Consider the following 24,092-nt stretch of genomic DNA (forward strand, 5'->3'; position numbering starts at 1 on the left):
CAAACCATATTTTCTGCGACAATCATTTTTAGAAAACTTCATTGGTATCAAATTTAACTCAATTAATCAATTTTGGAGTGATGGGGTAACTACATGAACATACACATGTTTGCCAAAGTTAGACCAGTGTTGGTTATTTCCCAAAAGTGGTATCACAAATGTATTGGCACCTATCAGGATTTTGCTTATGGAGGAGATTCACTTTAGAATTGAATTGTTAGTTATTTGGTCATGAATATTTAATTCCTCGAAATAAATAATGTTACATACACGTTGTAAACAAAAGACACAAAGGCTTAACCCAAATGAGTGACAAGTAAATTATTCTGAAAACAGGGAGCAAGAGTTATGTTGACTAAAATCCATCTTTTATTGTGTAAGCAACAGATTTATATGCAGATTATGTGTTATACTTAACTTTTTATTTTATTTTACACTTTCACAAAAGCATAAAATCTTAAAAGACAAAATACATGAGAAAGTTCCAGTGTCTTTTTATTTAACAGAAATGCAGTTCTTCCCAAATAAAATCTTAAAAGAAAAAATACATGAGAAAGTTCCTAAAAAATATTTCAAAACACAGAAGAGCAAAGATCAAATAGTGTGTGTGTGTGACGCGTTTCATCCTGCAGGACATGTACCTGAATGCTGGCGGTGTGACGGTGTCCTATTTCGAGTGGCTGAAGAATCTCAACCATGTCAGCTATGGAAGACTGACCTTCAAATACGAGAGGGACTCCAACTACCACCTGCTCAGTGAGTACAAGACGGTCCCCACAACATTCAGACACGGTCACGAGACTCGATCAGAAGATACGTAGTCAGTATAGTTTTAACTCTTGGGACACGATTCTAAACCAATATATAAACATACACTTTTATTAATCCCCAAGGGGAAAAGAAAGAAGTTGTAGTGTAAATTACAAACTGAATAACAAAACAGAAAACAATATGTAGTTGATTTTACAATCTAGTTACCTATCCATGAAATGAATCTTAATAATTAAAGCGTTAACAAGCAGTTACTTGGAATTATCCATTTTATATATTTCTTTTCCTTCTTACTATTTTATCAATCTATATCATCAGGTGTGGTTGGCATGGATGGGTTGGTTTGGGTTGGAAGAGCGCCCTCTGGCTGGTCGGGAGAACTGTCCTAATTGTTTATGTTTAATGCTGCCATTTCTGGGAGTGTGTTTGGTGTCTGGGTACGTTGTCTCGGTTTTACTTTCCTCAAGTTTATACTTTGTCTGCATTGCGTTTAGCCATTCTCTCACTTTTTTGCTGAAGAAAATCAGGTTTGCTCTTCCACCAGTATCATTTTCATCGTAAAAAAGAGTGTCTTTATTGCCACGCAGTTTCTTGTCTTTTTGCTTCTCCATTGTCTTAGAGTCATCGGGGTATTTAAATAGACGAGCAGCCATCTATATCACCAAAAAAGAAATAAAAACGTTTTGTAAAAGAACATGCTACGGATAAAAAGCACGAGACATTCAGCGCGCAGGCTTGCTGTGCCGTTATTATACCTTGTAGTTATCTTAGCGTTGTGATGCTCTGGATTCCTCAGTGAGATGGTGGAAACGCGGCAGCCGCTTCCTCGATGCACAAGCGTCGAACATTAACTCTACTTTCACTGCAGCTTCAGGTTGTTGCAGCACATGCTGTGGTTACTGAAATGGGTATTTTTACAAATGTTGTTTTGTAAAACTTAAAATTATAAAGTCAACAATCATGGACAACTGTTATTGTTGAATCCTTTCCTGACTCGCTGTTTTACATTGTTGACAACGAGTCAACAAGAATGTGAAGGACAAATGGATGTATTCTTACCGAATCTGGGTCGACTGCGGCTGTCGGTGATCTGTGTAAATTCGTTGTAAACGTGTGTCGGCTGACGTGAAGTCTCTGTCCAAGAGAGAAGATCCCTTTGACAACTTGCCTTCGTTTTTATTTATACTCTCTACCTTGTTCAAATGCAGCCAATCATTAAATGGCACTGTTACCGGTTACAGACAAATTTAGTATCGATAGTCATCACACAAACCTGCTCCAAACACACACACTTTGTTGGCTGAACCGATTCTATGTCAACGCAACACATACAGTGCATACAGACAGACACACACACACACACACACACACACTCGGTGTGTTTACATGATGGTATAATTCGAATCTTGCTTTAGTCGGACTATGCTATCTTTTGGGTCATCTGCTATTATCCCAATATACATGGCAGTGAGTAATTCGAATCATTGGCCGAAAGCATGTCATATCCGATACGATAGGTGGCGCTGTTTTCATTCCAACTCGTGGTGATACAGCCATTTCCGCTTGACCTCTTCACCACTACCAACAACAACATCAACATTTCGAGAAAGAACCATGAACTTTAGTATGTTCAACTCCTTCAAAACATTAAGCATAAATTCTGTCTGCTCTTCGGTCCAGAAATGTGTGGTGGCTCTTGTGTTCTCCATAGCGTTGTCTTTCGACTTCCGGGTCACGACATGGGAGGGAGGGGGGAGGAGGGCGGCGGGATCTCAAGCATGCGCAAAGACGCAGAGTCCAGTTCCTAATCCAATTCACCGTTACATGCCGCGATAGTCGAATTATCAACTGGATCGGATCGAGTTATCCAGGGGTGTTAATCGGATTGTAGTCGGACCGCACAGTCGGACCGCACAGTCGGACCGCACAGTCGAACAAAGGTGTTTACATGACACGGATAATTCGGTTTCAGTCCGACTAAGCCAGTTATTCGACTGCATGTAAACACGGTCACTGATGACGGGCAGATGAGCAGTGAAAGGTGGCCTCACACTGACTGAGAGGAGAAGGGCATCCTCTGATTGGCTGAGACCGTTGATGTGCGGGATCCTCAGAACAGCCAGGGTTCAGACTAGTTCGTGGGAAATATGAAATAACAACCCTAAAACAAGTACACATCCCAAAATTCAAGCTATACACAGGACTACACATAAAGGTAATACTTGATAAAACCCAAACCTTCATTCTCTTCGAGTTCCGATTCCCTCACTGAATCAATGTTATTTAACACAGCAATTCAAATAACTAAGACTAATTACCACACTGCGTTGTTTCTCCGGATGGCATGCAAACCAGTTTCACAAAGACTAAAAAGCAACGAGACGATGACAAGAGGTGATCAGTATCAGCTGCTCCAACGTCCCTGAAAATGTTTTGTTTCCCTTTTAAAAAGAATACTCAGACGTATATTCTCTACCAGCTTGTATGAATTCTTCATCGAAGCTATTTGATCTTTACATTAAGGGAAATATTCAAACCCGAGATGTTTTTTTTTATTGCCATCAAATATAATTGTTTTCATTGTATTGTTAAGCATGATCCGCTCATTTCACCAGAAATTCCTCTCGTTTGTCATAACTTGTGGAACAACTGCTCTTGTTTTCTCATGCAACACATGAACACAATTCAAGTTTCCGCTCTAACAGCTGAGGAAAGATGAGCATTGGGTATTGCTTCCTGGTTAAAAACCCTGTTTCTAAACATTGAGGCCAAACACACACAAAGACATACAAAGCTACACAGAATATTCTGTCAAATCATGCATAGTAAAAATAATGTGTTAAAAACACTTACAATTGGGTATCTGCAGGTCTTGAAAAGTTTTTAAAAGCATATATTTCTGATTCCATTTATTTTTAAAAGGCCTTGGTTCTAAAAAAAAAGAAGGAAAGAAGTGATTTAATTTACAAACTTTTTAAATGTTTCTTCTTTAGTTTTTGGGACATTGAAACCAGTTGGATTGTGTTTCAGGAGGCCGTTAAATGTGTTTTAGTTGTTGCCACCAGAAGTGCAGTAAACACTGTTGCTACAGTAGCTAGGCAACTGTCAATATATACACACACACACATACACACAAACACACACACACACACACACTGGCTAGCCTGGTATTTGTCCTGTGATCTTTGCGCTGCCATCATTCTGTATCTGCAGTTGTTTCAATGTTGCCCTGTTTTGCCTGAGGTTATATCGAGACGGTTACATCCTCACTCTCCCCTCATATAGACGTTCTTGATATTGTATGGCAGCCGTGTTCAGATCGCCCATTTTGTTCTCGCTGAATAAACGTGCAACTGACTATTGCAGTTGGACAGCACTAAAGAAGCTCAGACAGCTATGCTAGTTAGCCCGCCCTCTCCCGTAGTCGGCGCGGAGCTACAGTCAGCTGATAGCTGTTCTCCGGCAGCGCCCGAGCAGCCGGGAGGGTGGGTAACTGTTCGCAGGAGTAGTAAGTCTATACAGAAGCCCGCTGTGCACCAACCACTTCACGTTTCAAACCAGTTTTCCCTGCTCAGCGACACACCCGCTGAGGAGCACACCCTGGTTATCGGGAGCTCTATAGTCAGGAATGTGAAAATAGCGAAGCCGCGGACCACAGTCGTGTGCCTCCCGGGGGCCAGAGCGGGCGACGTGGAGTCTTGTTTGAAACTGCTGGCTAAGGACAAGCGGAGATAGTCAGATTGTAAAACACGCCGGTGGTAGTGACGCCCGAGCCCGTCGGTCGGAAGTCACTCAAATTAATGTGGAATCGGTGTGTGCTTATGCCAAGACTTTATAATAACTTTTCATTACTTTTTATCTTTTTTATTACTATTTAACTTTTTTATATGGAGGTTAGTTTTTTTAGGTTAGATGTCTGTGGCTGCACGGTGGTGTAGTGGCTAGCACTGTCCAGGAGGCAGCCGAATCAGATGCCCGAACCACCTCAGCTGACTCCTTTCGATGCGAAGGAGTAGCGGCTCGACTCCAAGCTTCCTCCTGATGTCCGAGCTCCGTACCCTATCTCTAAGGCTGAGCCCGGCCACCCTACGGAGGAAACTCATTTTGGCCGCTTGTATTACTTTTTCATTACTTTTGTACTTTTTATTACTTTTGTACTTTTTCATTACTCTTACTTTTTTATTACTTTTGTACTTTAAATTACGTTTTAATTTGTTTTCTTTCATTATTTTTCATAACTTAATTGATTTGTATTACTTTACAGTGATATTGATCCAATAACAGTTATATTTTTCCAGTTACAGCACTCGAACGATTCAAGCCCTGCTGAGAGGTGACATTTAAATATGGTTTGATACATTTAATTAAATGAATTACACAAATGAACATATTTATATTTAATGGGTGGAACACAAAATGTAGGAATTCTTTCTATTATTAGATTTTTTTAGGTTAGATGGGTGGGGCTGCACGGTGGTGTAGTGGCTAGCACTGTAGCCTCACAGCAAGAGGGCTGTGGGTTCAATTCCCAGTCGGGGTGGTCCCTCAGTGTGGAGTTTGCATGTTCTCAGCTTGGCAGCGTGGGTTCCCTCTCCAGCTTCCTCCCTGTTAAATAGTTGGAATGCACAATGGAGAAAGTCTTCAACTTTAAAAGCTTCTAAGATCTTCATACTTTCAGCTAAATCAATCTTTTTCTTTTTTTAAATGTTCACATAGCCTATTACTGTATATTTTCAAATATTTGTTATCTTTTCAAATGATTAATTGTTTTATGGAATAAATAATGAATGGGATTCAATGGTGGAAATCTTCAAATCCGCTTAAACATGTTCAACTTTAAAAGCTTACAATATCGGCATACATTCAGCAAAAGAAACAATTCCACCTTTAGAATGTTGACGGAAGTGTTATTAATTTAATTGGTATGAGTCCGCTATCTTGCCCATCTGGTCAGGTCAGTCAGGAGAGAAGGCGGAAAGACGACAGCATGAGATCTGGCATATGCAAAGGGTAGTCCCCAATTTAAGACATTACATTGCGTTGATATGTACACCATCTAACCTAAATCTAATACATTAAAGAAATCCTACATTTTGTGTTGCACCCATTGAAGATAAATATCTTCATCCTTGTTATTGATTTAATGAAATGTATCAAACCATATTTAAATATTTAAATGCATCACCTCTAAGAAGGGCATAAATAGTTTTGTTCAGTGTACTATCCCATTACTAATTTGACATATACTCACTATTGTTATATTTTTCACTATTTTCCTTGGCTGGATCTACTACCTCTAGACCAGGGCTCACTAACGGCGGACTGCGGTGCGCACCCAGTCGACTTTGTCTCTGGACCGATAGATAATTGAGAATTCTTACACTTTCATTGATGCTTCTATTTAACCGGCGCAGCTGTTCTCGCCTTTATGGCTCGTTCAGCGGTCCAGGAAACGCACCGACCAATTGCACGCGTTGTAAATCTTCTCAAGTGATCCTACTCCAGAAAGACAAAACGTGGACAGCATAAAAATAAACTGAATTTAAAGCTGCAGGACAATTCAGTAAAATATTTTTTTTCTAAAATGAAGTCCATGTAAGACATGTAAGAGCTATCAAGTTTCTATTTTCAACTCTTGGTAACAAACATCCGAATTCAGCAAGGGTCCACAGTCTTTCTCCCCCTTCAAATAAATTCATGACACAGTTGCTGGATTTCAACAAAACCTTTTTAATTTCACTGGTACTGTTTATAAAATCAGCGAGTCTGCTTTGATGCCAACATAAACATGGTGATTAGTGTTGGTGTGGTACCGGTGGAACCGGTTCTATGTTAACGCAACACACCCACACACATACAGTGCATACAGACAGACACATTGATGACGGGCAGATGAGCAGTGAAAGGTGGCCTCACACTGACTGAGAGGAGAAGGGCATCCTCTGATTGGCTGAGACCGTTGATGTGCGGGATGCTCAGAACAGCCAGGGTTCAGACTAGTTAGTGGGAAATATGAAATAACAACCCTAAAACAAGTACACATCCCAAAATTCAAGCTATACACAGGACTACACATAAAAGTAATACTTGATAAAACCCAAACCTTCATTCTCTTCGAGTTCCGATTCCCTCACTGAATCAATGTTATTTAACACAGCAATTCAAATAACTAAGACTAATTACCACACTGCGTTGTTTCTCCGGATGGCATGCAAACCAGTTTCACAAAGACTAAAAAGCAACTAGACAATGACAAGAGGTGATCAGTATCAGCTGCGCCAACGTCCCTGAAAATGTTTCGTTTTCCAGATTTCCCTTTTAAAAAGAATAGTTAGACGTAGATTCTCTACCTGTCAGGTCCTTGTGACGGGGTGAGGCTCAGGTGCAGAGAGACAGGCTGGCCGCAATATAAATAACAAAAAGCACTCTTTAATGAGGCAAAACAGTTTACACAAAATAACAAGGTCCAAAAGGGGCAGGCAGAGGATCGTCGGTCAGGGCAGGCAGGCAGGCAGGCAGGCAGGCAGGCAGGCAGGCAGGCAGGCAGGCAGGCAGGCAGGCAGGCAGGCAGGCAGGCAGGCAGGCAGGCAGGCAGGGTCGAAGCAGGCAGGATCAGGAACACGGAACCAGAGACGACAATCCGACCGCAGACAAGGGAAAGACTGACACAATATATAGGGCGGGAAACAGGTGTACGACATCAGACAGTAACGAGACAAGAGTGGCTGAGGGCAGGTGCAGGAAGTTAAACAATTCAGAAGACACAGAGGAGACATAGGAGACACGGAACACAGGAGAAACAGAACAGGGTGTTACACTACCAGCTTGTTTGAATTCTTCATCGAAGCTATTTGATCTTTACATTGAGGGAAATATTCAAACCCAAGATGTTTTTTTTATTGCCATCAAATATAATTGTTTTCATTGTATTGTTAAGCATGATCAGCTCATTTCACCAGAAATTCCTCTCGTGTTTGTAATAACTTGTGCAACAACTGCTCTTGTTTTCTCATGCAACACATGAACACAATTCAAGTTTCCGCTCTAACAGCTGAGGAAAGATGAGCATTGGGTATTGCTTCCTGGTTAAAAACCCTGTTTCTAAACATTGAGGCCAAACACACACAAAGACATACAAAGCTACACAGAATATTCTGTCAAATCATGCATAGTAAAAATAATGTGTTAAAAACACTTACAATTGGGTATCTGCAGGTCTTGAAAAGTTTTTAAAAGCATATATTTCTGATTCCATTTCTTTTTAAAAGGCATTGGTTCTAAAAAAAAAAGAAGAAGGAAAGAAGTGGTTTAATTTACAAACTTTTTAAATGTTTCTTTAGTTTTTGGGACATTGAAACCAGTTGGATTGTGTTTCAGGAGGCCGTTAAATGTGTTTTAGTTGTTGCCACCAGAAGTGCAGTAAACACTGTTGCTACAGTAGCTAGGCAACTGTCAATATATACACACACACACGTACACACACACACACACACACACACACACCCACACACACACACACTGGCTAGCCTGGTATTTGTCCTGTGATCTTTGCGCTGCCATCATTCTGTATCTGCAGTTGTTTCAATGTTGCCCTGTTTTGCCTGAGGTTATATCGAGACGGTTACATCCTCACTCTCCCCTCATATAGACGTTCTTGATATTGTTGTATGGCAGCCGTGTTCAGATCGCCCATTTTGTTCTCGCTGAATAAACGTGCAACTGACTATTCCAGTTGGACAGCACTAAAGAAGCTCAGACAGCTATGCTAGTTAGCCCGCCCTCTCCCGTAGTCGGCGCGGAGCTACAGTCAGCTGATAGCTGTTCTCCGGCAGCGCCCGAGCAGCCGGGAGGGTGGGTAACTGTTCGCAGGAGTAGTAAGTCTATACAGAAGCCCGCTGTGCACCAACCACTTCACGTTTCGAACCAGTTTTCCCTGCTCAGCGACACACCCGCTGAGGAGCACACCCTGGTTATCGGGAGCTCTATAGTCAGGAACGTGAAAATAGCGAAGCCGCGGACCACAGTCGTGTGCCTCCCGGGGGCCAGAGCGGGCGACGTGGAGTCTTGTTTGAAACTGCTGGCTAAGGACAAGCGGAGATACAGTCAGATTGTAATACACGCCGGTGGTAGTGACGCCCGAGCCCGTCGGTCGGAAGTCACTAAAATTAATGTGGAATCGGTGTGTGCTTATGCCAAGACTTTATAATAACTTTTCATTACTTTTGTACTACTTTTTATCTTTTTTATTCCTATTTAACTTTTTTATATGGAGGTTAGTTTTTTTAGGTTAGGTGTGTGGGGCTGCATGGTGGTGTAGTGGCTAGCACTGTAGCCTCACAGCAAGAGGGCCGTGGGTTCAATTCCCGGTTGGGGTGGTCCTTCTGTGAGGGCTTTGCATGTTCTCCCCTTGGCAGTGTGGGTTCCTTCTCCAGCTCCCTCCCACAGTCCATAGTCTTGCTCAGGTTAATTGATCTCTAAATTGACGATAGGTGTGAATGGTTTTAAATTTGTTATTACAGTTTAACTTTTTAACATTTTTTATAACTTTTTAACTTTTTGTAACTTTTTTATAACTTTTAAAACTTTTTAAAACTTTGTAATTCCTTTTATAACTTTTTTACTTTTTATGACTTTTTAGTACTTTTTATATTTTTAAAACTTTTTAATTACTTAAAAAAAAACTTTTTAGTACTTTTTTACTTTTTAATATTTTTTTCTAACTTTTAAACTTTTTAGTAACTTTTTAGTACTTTTTAATAATTTTTTATAACTTTTAAACTTTTTAATAATGTTTTTGTACTTTATAACTTTTTAATAATTTTTTTAAACTTTAAATTTGTTATGACTTTTTATGACTTTTTTAATTCATTAAACTTGTATTTACTTTTTTTACTTTTTCATTACTTTTGTACTTTTTATTACTTTTGTACTTTTTATTACTTTTATACTTTTTTTTTACTTTTGTACTTTTAAATACGTTTTAATTTTTTTCTTTTATTATTTTTGATAACTTTATTAATTTGTATTACTTTACCGTGATATTGATCCAATAACAGTTATATTTTCCAGTTACAGCACTCAAAGAACGATTCAAGCCCTGCTGAGAGGTGACACATTTAAATATGGTTTGATACATTTAATTAAATGAATTACACAAATGAACATTTATATTTAATGGGTGTAACACAAAATGTAGGAATTCTTTCTCTTATTAGATTTTTTTAGGTTAGATGTGTGGGGCTGCACAGTAGTGTAGTGGCTAGCACTGTCGCCTCACAGCAAGAGGGCCGTGGGTTCCTTCTGTGTGTGTCACACCGTGGTGAAGCTTGTCTTGTCTTGGGGTTTTTGTCTCGTAACTTCCTGTTTTATTTTGAAGGCTAACTCTCCTCTCGTTTCAGGTCACTTGCCCTTCCTCATGTGTCACCGGTCTGATTGTCTCCCCTGATTCCTGATTGTTTCCACCTGTTCCCCATTACCCTCATGTGCTTATAGTCTGCGTCTTCCCTCTGTCCTGTGCCAAAGTGTACTGTCAGGCCGAGATTCCGATCAGGACTCAAATGCTGAGGCGTCAGTGAGCAGTTTACTAAACACAACAAAAACTCTCCTAAGAGGTGGGAAATAACTTTCCAAAAAGGTTCGGTGGCTATGAATGTGGCCTTGGTGAACGACCATGAGACGAAACACTTTGGCACAGGACAGAGGGAAGACGCAGACTATAAGCACATGAGGGTAATGGGGAACAGGTGGAAACAATCAGGGATCAGGGGAGACAATCAGACCGGTGACACATGAGGAAGGGCAAGTGACCTGAAACGAGAGGAGAGTTAGCCTTCAAAATAAAACAGGAAGTTACGAGACAAAAACCCCAAGACAAGACAAGCTTCACCACGGTGTGACAGTGTGGAGTTTGCATGTTCTCCCCTTGGCAGCGTGGGTTTCCTCTCCAGCTTCCTCCCACAGTCCAATGACATGCTCATGTTAATTGATCTCTAAATTGCCCACCCATAGGTGTGAATGCGAGTGTGAATGGTTTATAATATATTATTACATTTTAAAGCCCCATAATGGAGTTTTTCCCTTGGAGCGCCCCCTTCAGTATTTAACGTTTACTTCAGTGTCGTAAATACCCAGTTACGATAGATGCAGCCTCGCATACACTTGTATTGATGACCAGACGAAGTCAGAAACCAAGAATTGATGTCAACCGATAAGGTAAGAATATTCAAAGATTTTACATAAATATGACTGCATAGTTTTATTCATTGTGATATCGGAGATGAATGCTAACATAACCAAAAGAATGACAACATTTAGTTTTGATGAAATACCGGTCGCATTTTCAGCCTATATACGTTGTTTTCTAAATGTTTGAATGTGGAGTACGTGTGATCGAATACAATATTGTTGACAACACCAAAAAGCTACATATTCATAATTTACATTGGAACGTGTAATTCATTACAAGAGACTGCGCTTGCTTCGCCCTTATACTGTAGCTGCGAGCGTGGACTGGCACATATCGTCAAAACAGATCCACCGACGACGCAATTGCCATGGTACTTCACACCGCCCTTTCCCACCTGGAGGGGAGGAACTGTTGTGTGCGAATGCTGGTTGTGGACTACAGCTCAGCGTTCAACACTATTGTTCCCGCCAAGCTCGACACCAAGCTCAGAGGTCTAGGCCTGCACTCTACCATGTGCAGCTGGATACTGGACTTCCTGTCGGGCCGCCGCCAGGTGGTGAGGATGGGCAGTATCACCTCAGAGCCGCTGACCCTCAACACGGGAGCCCCTCAGGGATGCGTGTTGAGCCCTCTCCTCTACTCCCTGTACACCCACGACTGCACGGCCATGCACAGCTCCAACGTCATCATCAAGTTTGCTGACGACACAACAGTGTTGGGGCTGATCACCCACGACGAGACAGCCTACAGGGAGGAGGTTGGATCACTGGTACAGTGGTGCCAGGAGAACAGCCTCGTCCTCAACGCCAAGAAGACCAAGGAGCTGATCGTGGACTACAGGAAGCGGAGAGGAGAGCACACCCCAACTCCATAGACGGAGTTGCAGTAGAGGGTCAGCAGCTTCAAGTTCCTCGGCGTACATCTCCGAGGACCTCACATGGACCACGCACACCACTCACGTGGTGAAAAGGGCCCAACAACGCCTGTATTTCCTTAGGCGACTGAGGAAATTCAACATGGCCCCTGCATCCTCAGAACATTCTACACCAGTACCATCGAGAGTGTTCTGACAGGTTGCATCACCGTCTGGTACGGGAACTGCACCGCCCTGGAGCGTAGGGCACTACAGAGGGTGGTGCGGTCGGCCAGTACATCGGTGGAGGGGAGCTTCCCTCCCTCCTGGACATATACACCAAGCGGTGCGTGGCCAGGGCCAAACGGATGATGAAAGACAATAACCACCCCGGCCACAAACTGTTCACCCTTCTACCGTCAGGCAGGCGATACCGCAATATCAAGTGCCGCACAAACAGACTGAGGGACAGCTTCTTCAGTCAGGCCATCAGGCTGCTGAACAAGGACTGAGACCCTCATTAACACTACACACCAGAACATATTCTGTGAATATCTATGGCCATGGGGTATATTTTATTACATTGTTTATATATATATATTGTATATATATATTGTATGTATATACATATATATATATATATAGTCTCAAAAAAAGTGTATATTTTATTACATTGTTTTATATATATATATTGTCATGATGTATATTCTATTACATTGTCTTATATATATATTGTTAATACTTTCTTCTTTTTTGTGTGTGTGGATATTGTATAGTTTATTCTCATTCTTATTCTTTTTTTAGTTTGCTACTGCTGTCGGGTGTTTTGCACATAAGAATTTCACGAACCGATTATACTTGTATAAAAGGGGATGTGACAATAAAAACTTGAAACTTGAAACTATATGACATTGCGTAATCACTGCCAGAAAGCAGGTCGAAGTACATCCGCCTCGGATCGGGCGGCCCCAGAATCCTACATAGCGGAGTTATTTCCCCACAGACCCCCGATGGCAATAGCGGAGGCGCAAATCGCCATATTAAAAGTCATTGTAGCAGCACAATTTTTTTCAAGCTGTTATTTTAAGGTACAATTGTTGCATAATGTTACTTTAACTTTTTAAAATTTTTTATAATTTTTTAATAACTTTTTAACTTTTAACTTTTGGACTACTTTTTATCTTTTTTATTACTATTTAACTTTTTTATATGGAGGTTAGTTTTTTAGGTGTGTGGGGCTGCACGGTGGTGTAGTGCAGCGGTTCCCAAACTCAAGAATGCCGCGGCCCAATTTGAAATCTGAAAATCTTCTGCGGCCCCCACGGCGAGCGTTGTCGGCGGGGGGGGGGGGGGGGGGCTAGTGAGAGTGTGCTAGTGAGTGTGTGCTCACCTATGCGCGCGGATGTGTCGGCGCGCATCACGGCAGAGCGATGCGACCCGAGAAGTGTTAACGGGGGTGCTGAGCGATTAAATATATCTCTTGTTCTGCCTGTTTTGTGATATACATGCCTAAAAGGCGCCTAATATTTATAGACTGAAATAATATCGGCATTATAATTATTATAACTGTGAGGATTTTTTTTGTTGCCTATTTTGTGGTGCCCCCTCAGGACACGGTGCCCTACGCGCAGCGCGTAGTGCGCGTTATGGGAGCGGCGGCGCTGATCACAACTCTGATCAAAACATAAACTAGGGATGATTAAATGACCTTCAGAATTTAACCGATTAAAAATGTATTAACCGACAATGTATGTTTTGTATACCATTTTCTCCGGAGCTCATATATATTTACTTTAATACTACAAGAGGGCGCCCCATTGGACATTGTTTTGTTTGCCGGCGTCTTTTGTTGAATAACGACAGGCGGACAAGAGCAGCCGTTTCGAGCGAGAGCCTTATTGTTTTATTAATCTGTTCGTTTAAATTGTTTGTGCTTCATCAATTAATGTTTCACATAACTAATGTGCCGCTAGAATTGTTCAAATAATACTTAAACTAAGAAAAAGATGTACGTTTTGTATCTTATCAATTATCAATCGTTTTAAGTAAAATACAGACATTAAAAACATTTTATCTATTTATTGTAAATGACCTCTCGCGGCCCACACTTTGGGAATGGCTGGTGTAGTGGCTAGCACTGCATGTTCTCCCCTTGGCAGCGTGGGTTCCCTCTCCAGCTCCCTCCCACAGTCCATAGACTTGCTCAGGTTAATTGATCTCTAAATTGCCAATAGGTGTGAATGGTTTTAAATGTATTACTTTTTAACTTTGTAATTTTTTTAATAACTTTTCAAACTTTGTAATTCCTTTTTTATTTTTTATGACTTTAGTACTTAAAAAAAAAATAACTTTAGTACTTAATATTTTTTTAATAACTTTTAAACTTTTTTGTAACTTTTTTACTTTTTAATAATTTTGTATAACTTTTAAACTTTTTAATAATTTTTTATATAACTTTAGTACTTTTTAATTTTTTTAAATAACTTTTAAACTTTTTAGTACTTTTTTTAGAACTTTTAAACTTTTTATGACTTTTTAAATTTATTAAACTTTTATTTACTTTTTACTTTTTTACTTTTTTATTACTCTTGTACTTTTTATTACTTTTGTACTTTTTTTTCTTTCATTATTTTTCATAACTTTATTATTTTGTATTACTTTACAGTGATATTGATCCAATAAGTTATATTTTTCCAGTTACAGCACTCAGCACTATAGCACTGTTGCCTCACAGCAAGAGGACTGTGGGTTCAATTCCCGGTCGGGGTGGTCCCTCAGTGTGGAGTTTGCATGTTCTCAGTTTGGCAGCGTGGGTTCCTTCTCCAGCTTCCTCCCTGTTAATTAGTTGGAATGCACAATGGAGAAAGTCTTCAACTTTAAAAGCTTCTAAGATCTTCATACTTTCAGCTAAATCAATCTTTTTTTTTAAATGTTCACATAGCCTATTACTGTATATTTTCAAATATTTGTTATCTTTTCAAATCATTAATTGTTTTATGGAATAAATAATGAATGGGATTCAATGGTGGAAATCTTCAAATCCGCTTAAACATGTTCAACTTTAAAAGCTTACAATATCGGCATACATTCAGCAAAAGAAACAATTCCACCTTTAAAATGTTGACAGAAGTGTTATTAATTTAATTGGTATGAGTCCGTTATCTTGCCCATCTGGTCAGGTCAGTCAGGAGAGAAGGCGGAAAGACGACATCATGAGATCTGGCATATGCAAAGGGTAGTCCCCAATTTAACACATTACATTGCGTTGATATGTACACCATCTAACCTAAATCTAATACATTAAAGAATTCCTACATTTTGTGTTGCACCCATTAAAGACAAATATCTTCATCCTTGTTATTGATTTAATGAAATGTATCAAACCATATTTAAATGTATCACCTCTAAGAAGGGCATAAATAGTTTTGTTCAGTGTACTATCCCATTACTAATTTGACATATACTCACTATTGTTATATTTTCATGTTTTTCACTATTTTCCTTGGCTGGATCTACTACCTCTAGACCAGGGCTCACTAACGGCGGACTGCGGTGCGCACCCAGTCGACTTTGTCTCTGGACCGATAGATAATTGAGAATTGTTACTTTCATTGATGCTTCTATTTAACCGGCGCAGCTGTTCAATTCAATTCAATTCAGTTTATTTGTATAGCCCAATTTCACAAATTACTAATTTGTCTCGGAGTGCTTTACAATCTGTACACATAGACATCCCTGCCCCAAAACCTCACATCGGACCAGGAAAAACTCCCAAATAACCCTTCAGGGGGAAAAAAAAGGAAGAAACCTGGAGGAGAGCAACAGAGGAGGATCCCTCTCCAGGATGGACAGATGCAATAGATGTAATGTGTACAGAAGGACAGATTTAGAGTTAAAATACATTCAATGAATATGACAGAGTGTATGAATAGTTCATAGTAGGCATATTCCACGATGGAGACCTCCACGATCCATCAGGCAGATGGCGGTAGAGAGGAGGAGTGGGCGGAGTCTCAACAGTAGGCGGAGTCTCAACAGGACAGTGGCGTAGTCAGGAGCAGGAATTCCACGACCCAGACCTCAATGATCCATCAGGCAGATAGGATCTATGTCGTCTCATAGGGTCCGATGACCCCATGAGACGTGAAGTCAAAAGGACTCCGGGGAGAAAGCAGAGTTAGTAACGTGTGATTGAGAGATGAAAATTCATCCTTAAGGAGAGAAAAAAGAGGAGATAGGTACTCAGTGCATCCTAAAACGTCCCCCGGCAGCTATAAGCCTATAGCAGCATATCAAGGGGCTGGACCAGGTGAACCTGATTCAGCCCTAACTATAAGCTCTGTCAAAGAGGAAGGTCTTAAGTCTACTCTTAAACGAGGTGACTGTGTCTGCCTCCCGGACTGAAATTGGAAGCTGGTTCCAAAGAAGAGGAGCTTGATAACTAAAGGCTCTGGCTCCCATTCTACTTTTTAAGACTCTAGGAACTACAAGTAGTCCCGCATTTAGTGAGCGTAGCTCTCTAGTGGGGCAATATGGTACTACAAGCTCCTTAAGATATGATGGTGCATCACCAATCAAGGCTTTGTACGTTAAGAGAAGAATTTTAAAAGTGATTCTTGATTTTACTGGGAGCCAGTGCAGAGCAGCTAGTGCAGGAGTGATGTGATCTCTTTTCTTAGTTTTAGTGAGAACACGAGCTGCAGCATTCTGGATCAACTGGAGGGACCTAAGAGACTTATTAGAGCAGCCTGATAATAAGGAGTTGCAGTAATCCAGTCTCGAAGTAACGATCGCGTGGATCAATTTGTCTGCATCTATTTGGGACAAGATGTGCCTGATTTTGAAATATTACGTAGATGAAAGAATGCAGTCCTTGAGATTTGCTTTACGTGGGAGTTAAAGGACAAGTCCCGATCAAAGATAACGCCAAGATTCTTTACAGTGGTGTTGGATGCCAGGGCAATGCCGTCTACAGAATCCACATCACCAGATAATTGATCTCTGAGGTGCTCAGGGCCGATTAAAATTACTTGGTTTTGTCTGAGTTTAACATCAAGAAATTGCAGGTCATCCATGTTTTTATGTCTTTAAGACATGCTTGAATTTTACCGAGTTGGTTGCTCTCCTCTGGTTTTATCGATAAATATAGTTGAGTATCATCTGCATAACAATGAAAGTTTATGGAGTGTTTCCTGATAATATTGCCCAAAGGAAGCATGTATAAGGTAAATAAAATTGGTCCAAGCACAGAACCTTGTGGAACTCCGTGATTAACGTTGGTGGTTATCGAGGCGTCATCGTTTACAAATACAAACTGAGATCGATCTGATAAATAGGATTTAAACCAAATTAGTGCCGTGCCTGAAATGCCAATCGACTGCTCCAGTCTCTGTAACAGGATGTCATGGTCAATGGTGTCGAATGCAGCACTAAGGTCTAACAAGACCAGGACAGAGAGGAGTCCTTTATCTGCTGCCATTAAGAGGTCATTTGTAATTTTCACCAGTGCTGTCTCGGTGCTGTGGTGTTTTCTAAATCCTGATTGAAATTTCTCAAATAAACTATTATGATGTAGAAAGTCGCACAACTGATTTGCGACCACTTTCTCAAGGATCTTGGAGAGGAAGGGGAGGTTAGAGATCGGTCTGTAGTTAGCCAACACCTCTGGATCCAGAGTGGGCTTCTTCAGGAGAGGTTTAATAACAGCCACTTTGAAGGAGTGTGGTACGTGGCCTGTTAGCAGAGACACATTGATAATATCTAATAGAGAGCCGCCAATTAAAGGCAAAACGTCTTTAAGCAGCCTCGTCGGGATGGGGTCCAAGAGACAGGTAGACGTGTTCGAAGTAGAAACCGTTGAAGATAATTGGTCACGGTTGATGGGAGAAAAGCCCTCCAAATATACACCAGGGCATACAGCGGTTTCCAAGGCCATTCCACTTGAGGACAGATTGGCACAGGTTATGGGCAAGAGAATATTAATCTTGTCCCTAATAGTTAAAATCTTTTCATTAAAGAAGTTCATAAAGTCATTACCACTGAGGTTTATAGGAATGCTCGGCTCCACAGAGCTGTGACTCTGTCAGCCTGGCTACAGTGCTGAAGAGAAACCTGGGGTTGTTTTTATTTTTTTCTATTACTGATGAGTAATAGGCTGCTCTGGCATTACGGAGGGCCTTCTTATATGTTTTAAGACTATCTCGCCAAACTAAGCGGGATTCTTCGAGATTAGTTGAACGCCATATGCTCAAGCTTTCGTGACGCTTGCTTCAGTTTGCGGGTCTGAGGGTTATACCAAGGAGCAAACCTCCTCTTCCTCACTGTCTTCTTCTTCAGAGGGGCTATCGAGTCCAGTGTCATTCTCAGAGAGCCTATGGCACTGTCAACAAGATGATCAATCTGGGACGGACTAAAGTTAGACCAGGAGTCCTCTGTTATATTGAGACGTGGTATCGAATCAAAAACAGAAGGAATCGCTTCTTTAAATTTAGCTACAGCACTGTCAGTTAGACATCTGGTGTAGAAACTTTTGACTAACGGAGTACACTCCGGTAGTATAAATGTCTTTACGGCTCGTTCAGCGGTCCAGGAAACGCACCGACCAATTGCACGCGTTGTAAATCTTCTCAAGTGATCCTACTCCAGAAAGACAAAACGTGGACAGCATAAAAATAAACTGAATTTAAAGCTGCAGGACAATTCAGTAAAATAATTTTTTTCTAAAATGAAGTCCATGTAAGACATGTAAGAGCTATCAAGTTTCTATTTTCAACTCTTGGTAACAAACATCCAAATTCAGCAAGGCTCCACAGTCTTTCTCCCCCTTCAATTAAATTCATGACACAGTTGCTGGATTTCAACAAAACCTTTTTAATTTCACTGGTACTGTTTATAAAATCAGCGAGTCTGCTTTGATGCCAACATAAACATGGTGATTAGTGTTGGTGTGGTACCGGTGGAACCGGTTCTATGTTAACGCAACACACCCACACACATACAGTGCATACAGACAGACACACACACTGATGACGGGCAGATGAGCAGTGAAAGGTGGCCTCACACTGACTGAGAGGAGAAGGGCATCCTCTGATTGGCTGAGACCGTTGATGTGCGGGATGCTCAGAACAGCCAGGGTTCAGACTAGTTAGTGGGAAATATGAAATAACAACCTTAAAACAAGTACACATCCCAAAATTCAAGCTATACACAGGACTACACATAAAGGTAATACTTGATAAAACCCAAACCTTCATTCTCTTCGAGTTCCGATTCCCTCACTGAATCAATGTTATTTAACACAGCAATTCAAATAACTAAGACTAATTACCACACTGCGTTGTTTCTCCGGATGGCATGCAAACCAGTTTCACAAAGACTAAAAAGCAACGAGACGATGACAAGAGGTGATCAGTATCAGCTGCTCCAACATCCCTGAAAACTTTTTGTTTCCCTTTTAAAAAGAATATTCAGACGTATATTCTCTACCAGCTTGTTTGAATTCTTCATCGAAGCTATTTGATCTTTACATTGAGGGAAATATTCAAACCCGAGATGTTTTTTTGATTGCCATCAAATATAATTGTTTTCATTGTATTGTTAAGCATGATCAGCTCATTTCACCAGAAATTCCTCTCGTGTTTGAAATAACTTGTGGAACAACTGCTCTTGTTTTCTCATGCAACACATGAACACAATTCAAGTTTCCGCTCTAACAGCTGAGGAAAGATGAGCATTGGGTATTGCTTCCTGGATAAAAACCCTGTTTCTAAACATTGAGGCCAAGCACACACAAAGACATACAAAGCTACACAGAATATTCTGTCAAATCATGCATAGTAAAAATAATGTGTTAAAAACACTTACAATTGGGTATCTGCAGGTCTTGAAAGCATATATTTCTGATTCCATTTATTTTTAAAAGGCCTTGGTTCTAAAAAAAAAGAAGGAAAGAAGTGATTTAATTTACAAACTTTTTAAATGTTTCTTCTTTAGTTTTTGGGACATTGAAACCAGTTGGATTGTGTTTCAGGAGGCCGTTAAATGTGTTTTAGTTGTTGCCACCAGAAGTGCAGTAAACACTGTTGCTACAGTAGCTAGGCAACTGTCAATATATACACACACACACATACACACACACACACACACGCACACACTGGCTAGCCTGGTATTTGTCCTGTGATCTTTGCGCTGCCATCATTCTGTATCTGCAGTTGTTTCAATGTTGCCCTGTTTTGCCTGAGGTTATCAGAATCAGAATCAGAAACAGGTTTATTGCCAAGAATGTTTTCACAAACAAACGAGGAACTTTTTTTGGCGGAAGGTGCAAGATTCGCGCACCAAGACACAGAGGCGCCGTCCGCGGCGCCATCTTGGAAAGGGTGGATGAAAGATTACAGCATAACATGAGGGAAGAGAGGCGAGAAAAAGAAAAAGCCACCCCCCGACTATGCCCCTAGAGGGGTACAGTGTGGGAGCAGGAGAAACAAAAAACACCATTGCACATAAGCACATACATCTTAGACATGACTTGCAACGAGTAGGAAGGGGGGGAGGGGAGGTAATCCAAAGACTGGGTGATAGCCCCGTCATTGGGGGCAGAAGGTAACCAGCACCGACAAGCAGCCAGCCCGGTCCTTCGCCACGGCGCGGACGAGACCCGTCCTGTCACCCTGGGGGCAAAGCAGGCGAAGGCGTGGGATGGGGGGGGGGGTAGTGAGTGCATTTCAGTGTGTTGAAGTTCGTGTGTGAGTGGCCTGATGTATCGTCCTCCCCCAGTCCACAACAGACAAAGTTCCCAGACCGCAAGATGGTCGTTGTCATGGAGATGGCCTTGAAGGGTCCTGGGGAGAAAACAACCACAGGTGTCTGTGGATAGGGGGAAGGGAATGAGAGAGAGTCTCGCTTCAGTGATCTTCGGGGGAGTTGTTGTTCCAGTCACGGCCTTGGCCAAGGCCCGTCCTGGTAGAGGGAGCCGAAAGCAGATAAGATTGGGATTGTTTGGTCTTCCAGTAGCTGCAATTCAATTTTGCGCACCTACTATTCCTCCATTTTCCTCCCGTTTGCCAATAGGATTTCAAATCGATCCAATTTCATTTGCAGAGCCATCAGCTTCTCCACGATGTTGTCATTCTGACGGTTTAATGCCAAAGTCTGAGTGCCAACAACTCGAGATGGTTACATCCTCACTCTCCCCTCATATAGACGTTCTTGATATTGTTGTATGGCAGCCGTGTTCAGATCGCCCATTTTGTTCTCGCTGAATAAACGTGCAACTGACTATTCCAGTTGGACAGCACTAAAGAAGCTCAGACAGCTATGCTAGTTAGCCCGCCCTCTCCCGTAGTCGGCGCGGAGCTACAGTCAGCTGATAGCTGTTCTCCCGCAGCGCCCGAGCAGCCGGGAGGGCGGGTAACTGTTCGCAGGAGTAGTAAGTCTATACAGAAGACCGCTGTGCACCAACCACTTCACGTTTCGAACCAGTTTTCCCTGCTCAGCGACACACCCGCTGAGGAGCACACCCTGGTTATCGGGAGCTCTATAGTCAGGAACGTGAAAATAGCGAAGCCGCGGACCACAGTCGTGTGCCTCCCGGGGGCCAGAGCGGGCGACGTGGAGTCTTGTTTGAAACTGCTGGCTAAGGACAAGCGGAGATACAGTCAGATTGTAATACACGCCGGTGGTAGTGACGCCCGAGCCTGTCGGTCGGAAGTCACTAAAATTAATGTGGAATCGGTGTGTGCTTATGCCAAGACTTTATAATAACTTTTCATTACTTTTGTACTACTTTTTATCTTTTTATTACTATTTAACTTTTTTATATGGAGGTTAGTTTTTTTAGGTTAGATGTGTGGGGCTAAATGGTGGTGTAGTGGCTATCACTGTAGCCTCACAGCAAGAGGGCCATGGGTTTAATTCCCGGTTGGGGTGGTCCTTCTGTGAGGGCTTTGCATGTTCTCCCCTTGGCCGTGTGGGTTCCTTCTCCAGCTCCCTCCCACAGTCCATAGTCTTGCTCAGGTTAATTGATCTCTAAATTGACGATAGGTGTGAATGGTTTTAAATTTGTTATTACAGTTTAACTTTTTAACATTTTTTATAACTTTTTAACTTTTTGTAACTTTTTTAGAACTTTTAAAACTTTGTGATTCCATTTTTACCTTTTTATAACTTTTTATGACTTTTTAGTACTTTTAAAACTTTTTAATTACTTTTTAAAAAAGTATAACTTTTTTGTACTTTTTTACTTTTTAATATTTTTTATAACTTTAAAACTTTTTTGTAACTTTGTAATAATTTTTTATAACTTTTAAACTTTTTAGTAATTTTTTAGTACTTTTTAATAATTTGTTATAACTTTTAAACTTTTTAATAACTTTTTAATAATTTTGTATAACTTTACATTTTTTATGACTTTTTAGTACTTTTTAAATTTATTAAACTTTTATTTACTTAAAAATTACTTTTGTACTTTTTATTACTTTTGTACTTTTTCATTACTTTTGTACTTTTAATTACTTTTGTACTTTTGTACTTTTAATTACGTTTTAATTATTTTTTCTTTCATTATTTTTTATAACTTAATTAATTTGTATTACTTTACAGTGATATTGATCCAATAACAGTTATATTTTTCCAGTTACAGCACTCAAAGAACGATTCAAGCCCTGCTGAGAGGTGACACATTTAAATATGGTTTGATACATTTAATTAAATGAATTACACAAATGAACACATTTATATTTAATGGGTGTAACACAAAATGTAGGAATTCTTTCTCTTATTAGATTTTTTTAGGTTAGATGGGTGGGGCTGCACGGTGGTGTAGTGGCTAGCACTGTCGCCTCACAGCAAGAGGGCCGTGGGTTCCTTCTGTGTGGAGTTTGCATGTTCTCCCCTTGGCAGCGTGGGTTTCTTCTCCAGCTTCCTCCCACAGTCCAACGACATGCTCATGTTAATTGATCTCTAAATTGCCCACCCATAGGTGTGAATGTGAGTGTGAATGGTTTATAATACTTTATTACATTTTAACTTAACATTTTTTATCACTTTTTAATAACTTTTTAACAATTCCCGGTCGGGGTGGTCCTTCTGTGAGGACTTTGCATGTTCTCCCCTTGGCAGCGTGGGTTCCCTCTCCAGCTCCCTCCCAAAGACATGCTCATGTTAATTACTTGGAATGCACAATGGAGAAAGTCTTCAACTTTAAAAGCTTCTAAGATCTTCATACTTTCAACTAAATCAATCATTTTTTTTTTTAATGTTCACATAGCCTTCACCTATGACTGTATATTTTCAAATATTTGTTATCTTTTCAAATTTTCAAATGATTAATTGTTTTATGGCATAAATAATGAATGGGATCCAATGGTGGAAATCTTCAAATCCGCTTAAACATGTTCAACTTTAAAAGCTTACAATATCGGCATACATTCAGCAAAAGAAACAATTCCACCTTTAAAATGTTGACAGAAGTGTTAGTAATTTAATTGGTATGAGTCCGTTATCTTGCCCATCTGGTCAGGTCAGTCAGGAGAGAAGGCGGAAAGACGACAGCATGAGATCTGGCATATGCAAAGGGTAGTCCCCAATTTAAGACATTACATTGCATTGATATGTACACCATCTAACCTAAATCTAATACATTAAAGAATTCCTACATTTTGTGTTGCACCCATTAAAGATAAATATCTTCATCCTTGTTATTGATTTAATGAAATGTATCAAACCATATTTAAATATTTAAATGTATCACCTCTAAGAAGGGCATGAATAGTTTTGTTCAGTGTACTATCCCATTACTAATTTGACATATACTCACTATTGTTATATTTTCATATTTTTCACTATTTTCCTTGGCTGGATCTACTACCTCTAGACCAGGGCTCACTAACGGCGGACTGCGGTGCGCACCCAGTCGACTTTGTCTCTGGACCGATAGATAATTGAGAATTGTTACACTTTCATTGATGCTTCTATTTAACCGGCGCAGCTGTTCCAGCCTTTACGGCTCGTTCAGCGGTCCAGGAAACGCACCGACCAATTGCACGCGTTGTACATCTTCTCAAGTGATCCTACTCCAGAAAGACAAAACGTGGACAGCATGAAAATAAACTGAATTTAAAGCTGCAGGACAATTCAGTAACATATTTTTTTTCTAAAATGAAGTCAATGTAAGACATGTAAGAGCTATCAAGTTTCTATTTTCAACTCTTGGTAACAAACATCCGAATTCAGCAAGGCTCCACAGTCTTTCTCCCCCTTCAAATAAATTCATGACACAGTGGC

At 40.6% G+C, this 24,092-nt stretch overlaps 2 long non-coding RNA genes across 2 annotated transcripts; both read right to left on the bottom strand.

Annotated features, from left to right (window-relative positions):
- Positions 1-346: 346 nt before the first annotated feature.
- LOC130203461 (uncharacterized) lies at positions 347-1,914 on the bottom strand. Its single transcript, XR_008833502.1, has 3 exons — positions 1,831-1,914; positions 1,527-1,670; positions 347-1,424 (listed from the first exon to the last, which is right to left on the bottom strand). It is a non-coding gene; the product is annotated as an uncharacterized LOC130203461 (long non-coding RNA).
- A 4,567-nt stretch (positions 1,915-6,481) lies between these two features.
- On the bottom strand, positions 6,482-7,889 carry LOC130203462 (uncharacterized). The gene is made up of 2 exons (XR_008833503.1): positions 7,593-7,889; positions 6,482-7,121 (listed from the first exon to the last, which is right to left on the bottom strand). It is a non-coding gene; the product is annotated as an uncharacterized LOC130203462 (long non-coding RNA).
- Between the last annotated feature and the right edge of the window lie 16,203 nt (positions 7,890-24,092).

The sequence above is a fragment of the Pseudoliparis swirei genome, chromosome 13 (assembly GCF_029220125.1).
Source record: "Pseudoliparis swirei isolate HS2019 ecotype Mariana Trench chromosome 13, NWPU_hadal_v1, whole genome shotgun sequence".
NCBI classification, from domain to species: Eukaryota; Metazoa; Chordata; class Actinopteri; order Perciformes; family Liparidae; genus Pseudoliparis; species Pseudoliparis swirei.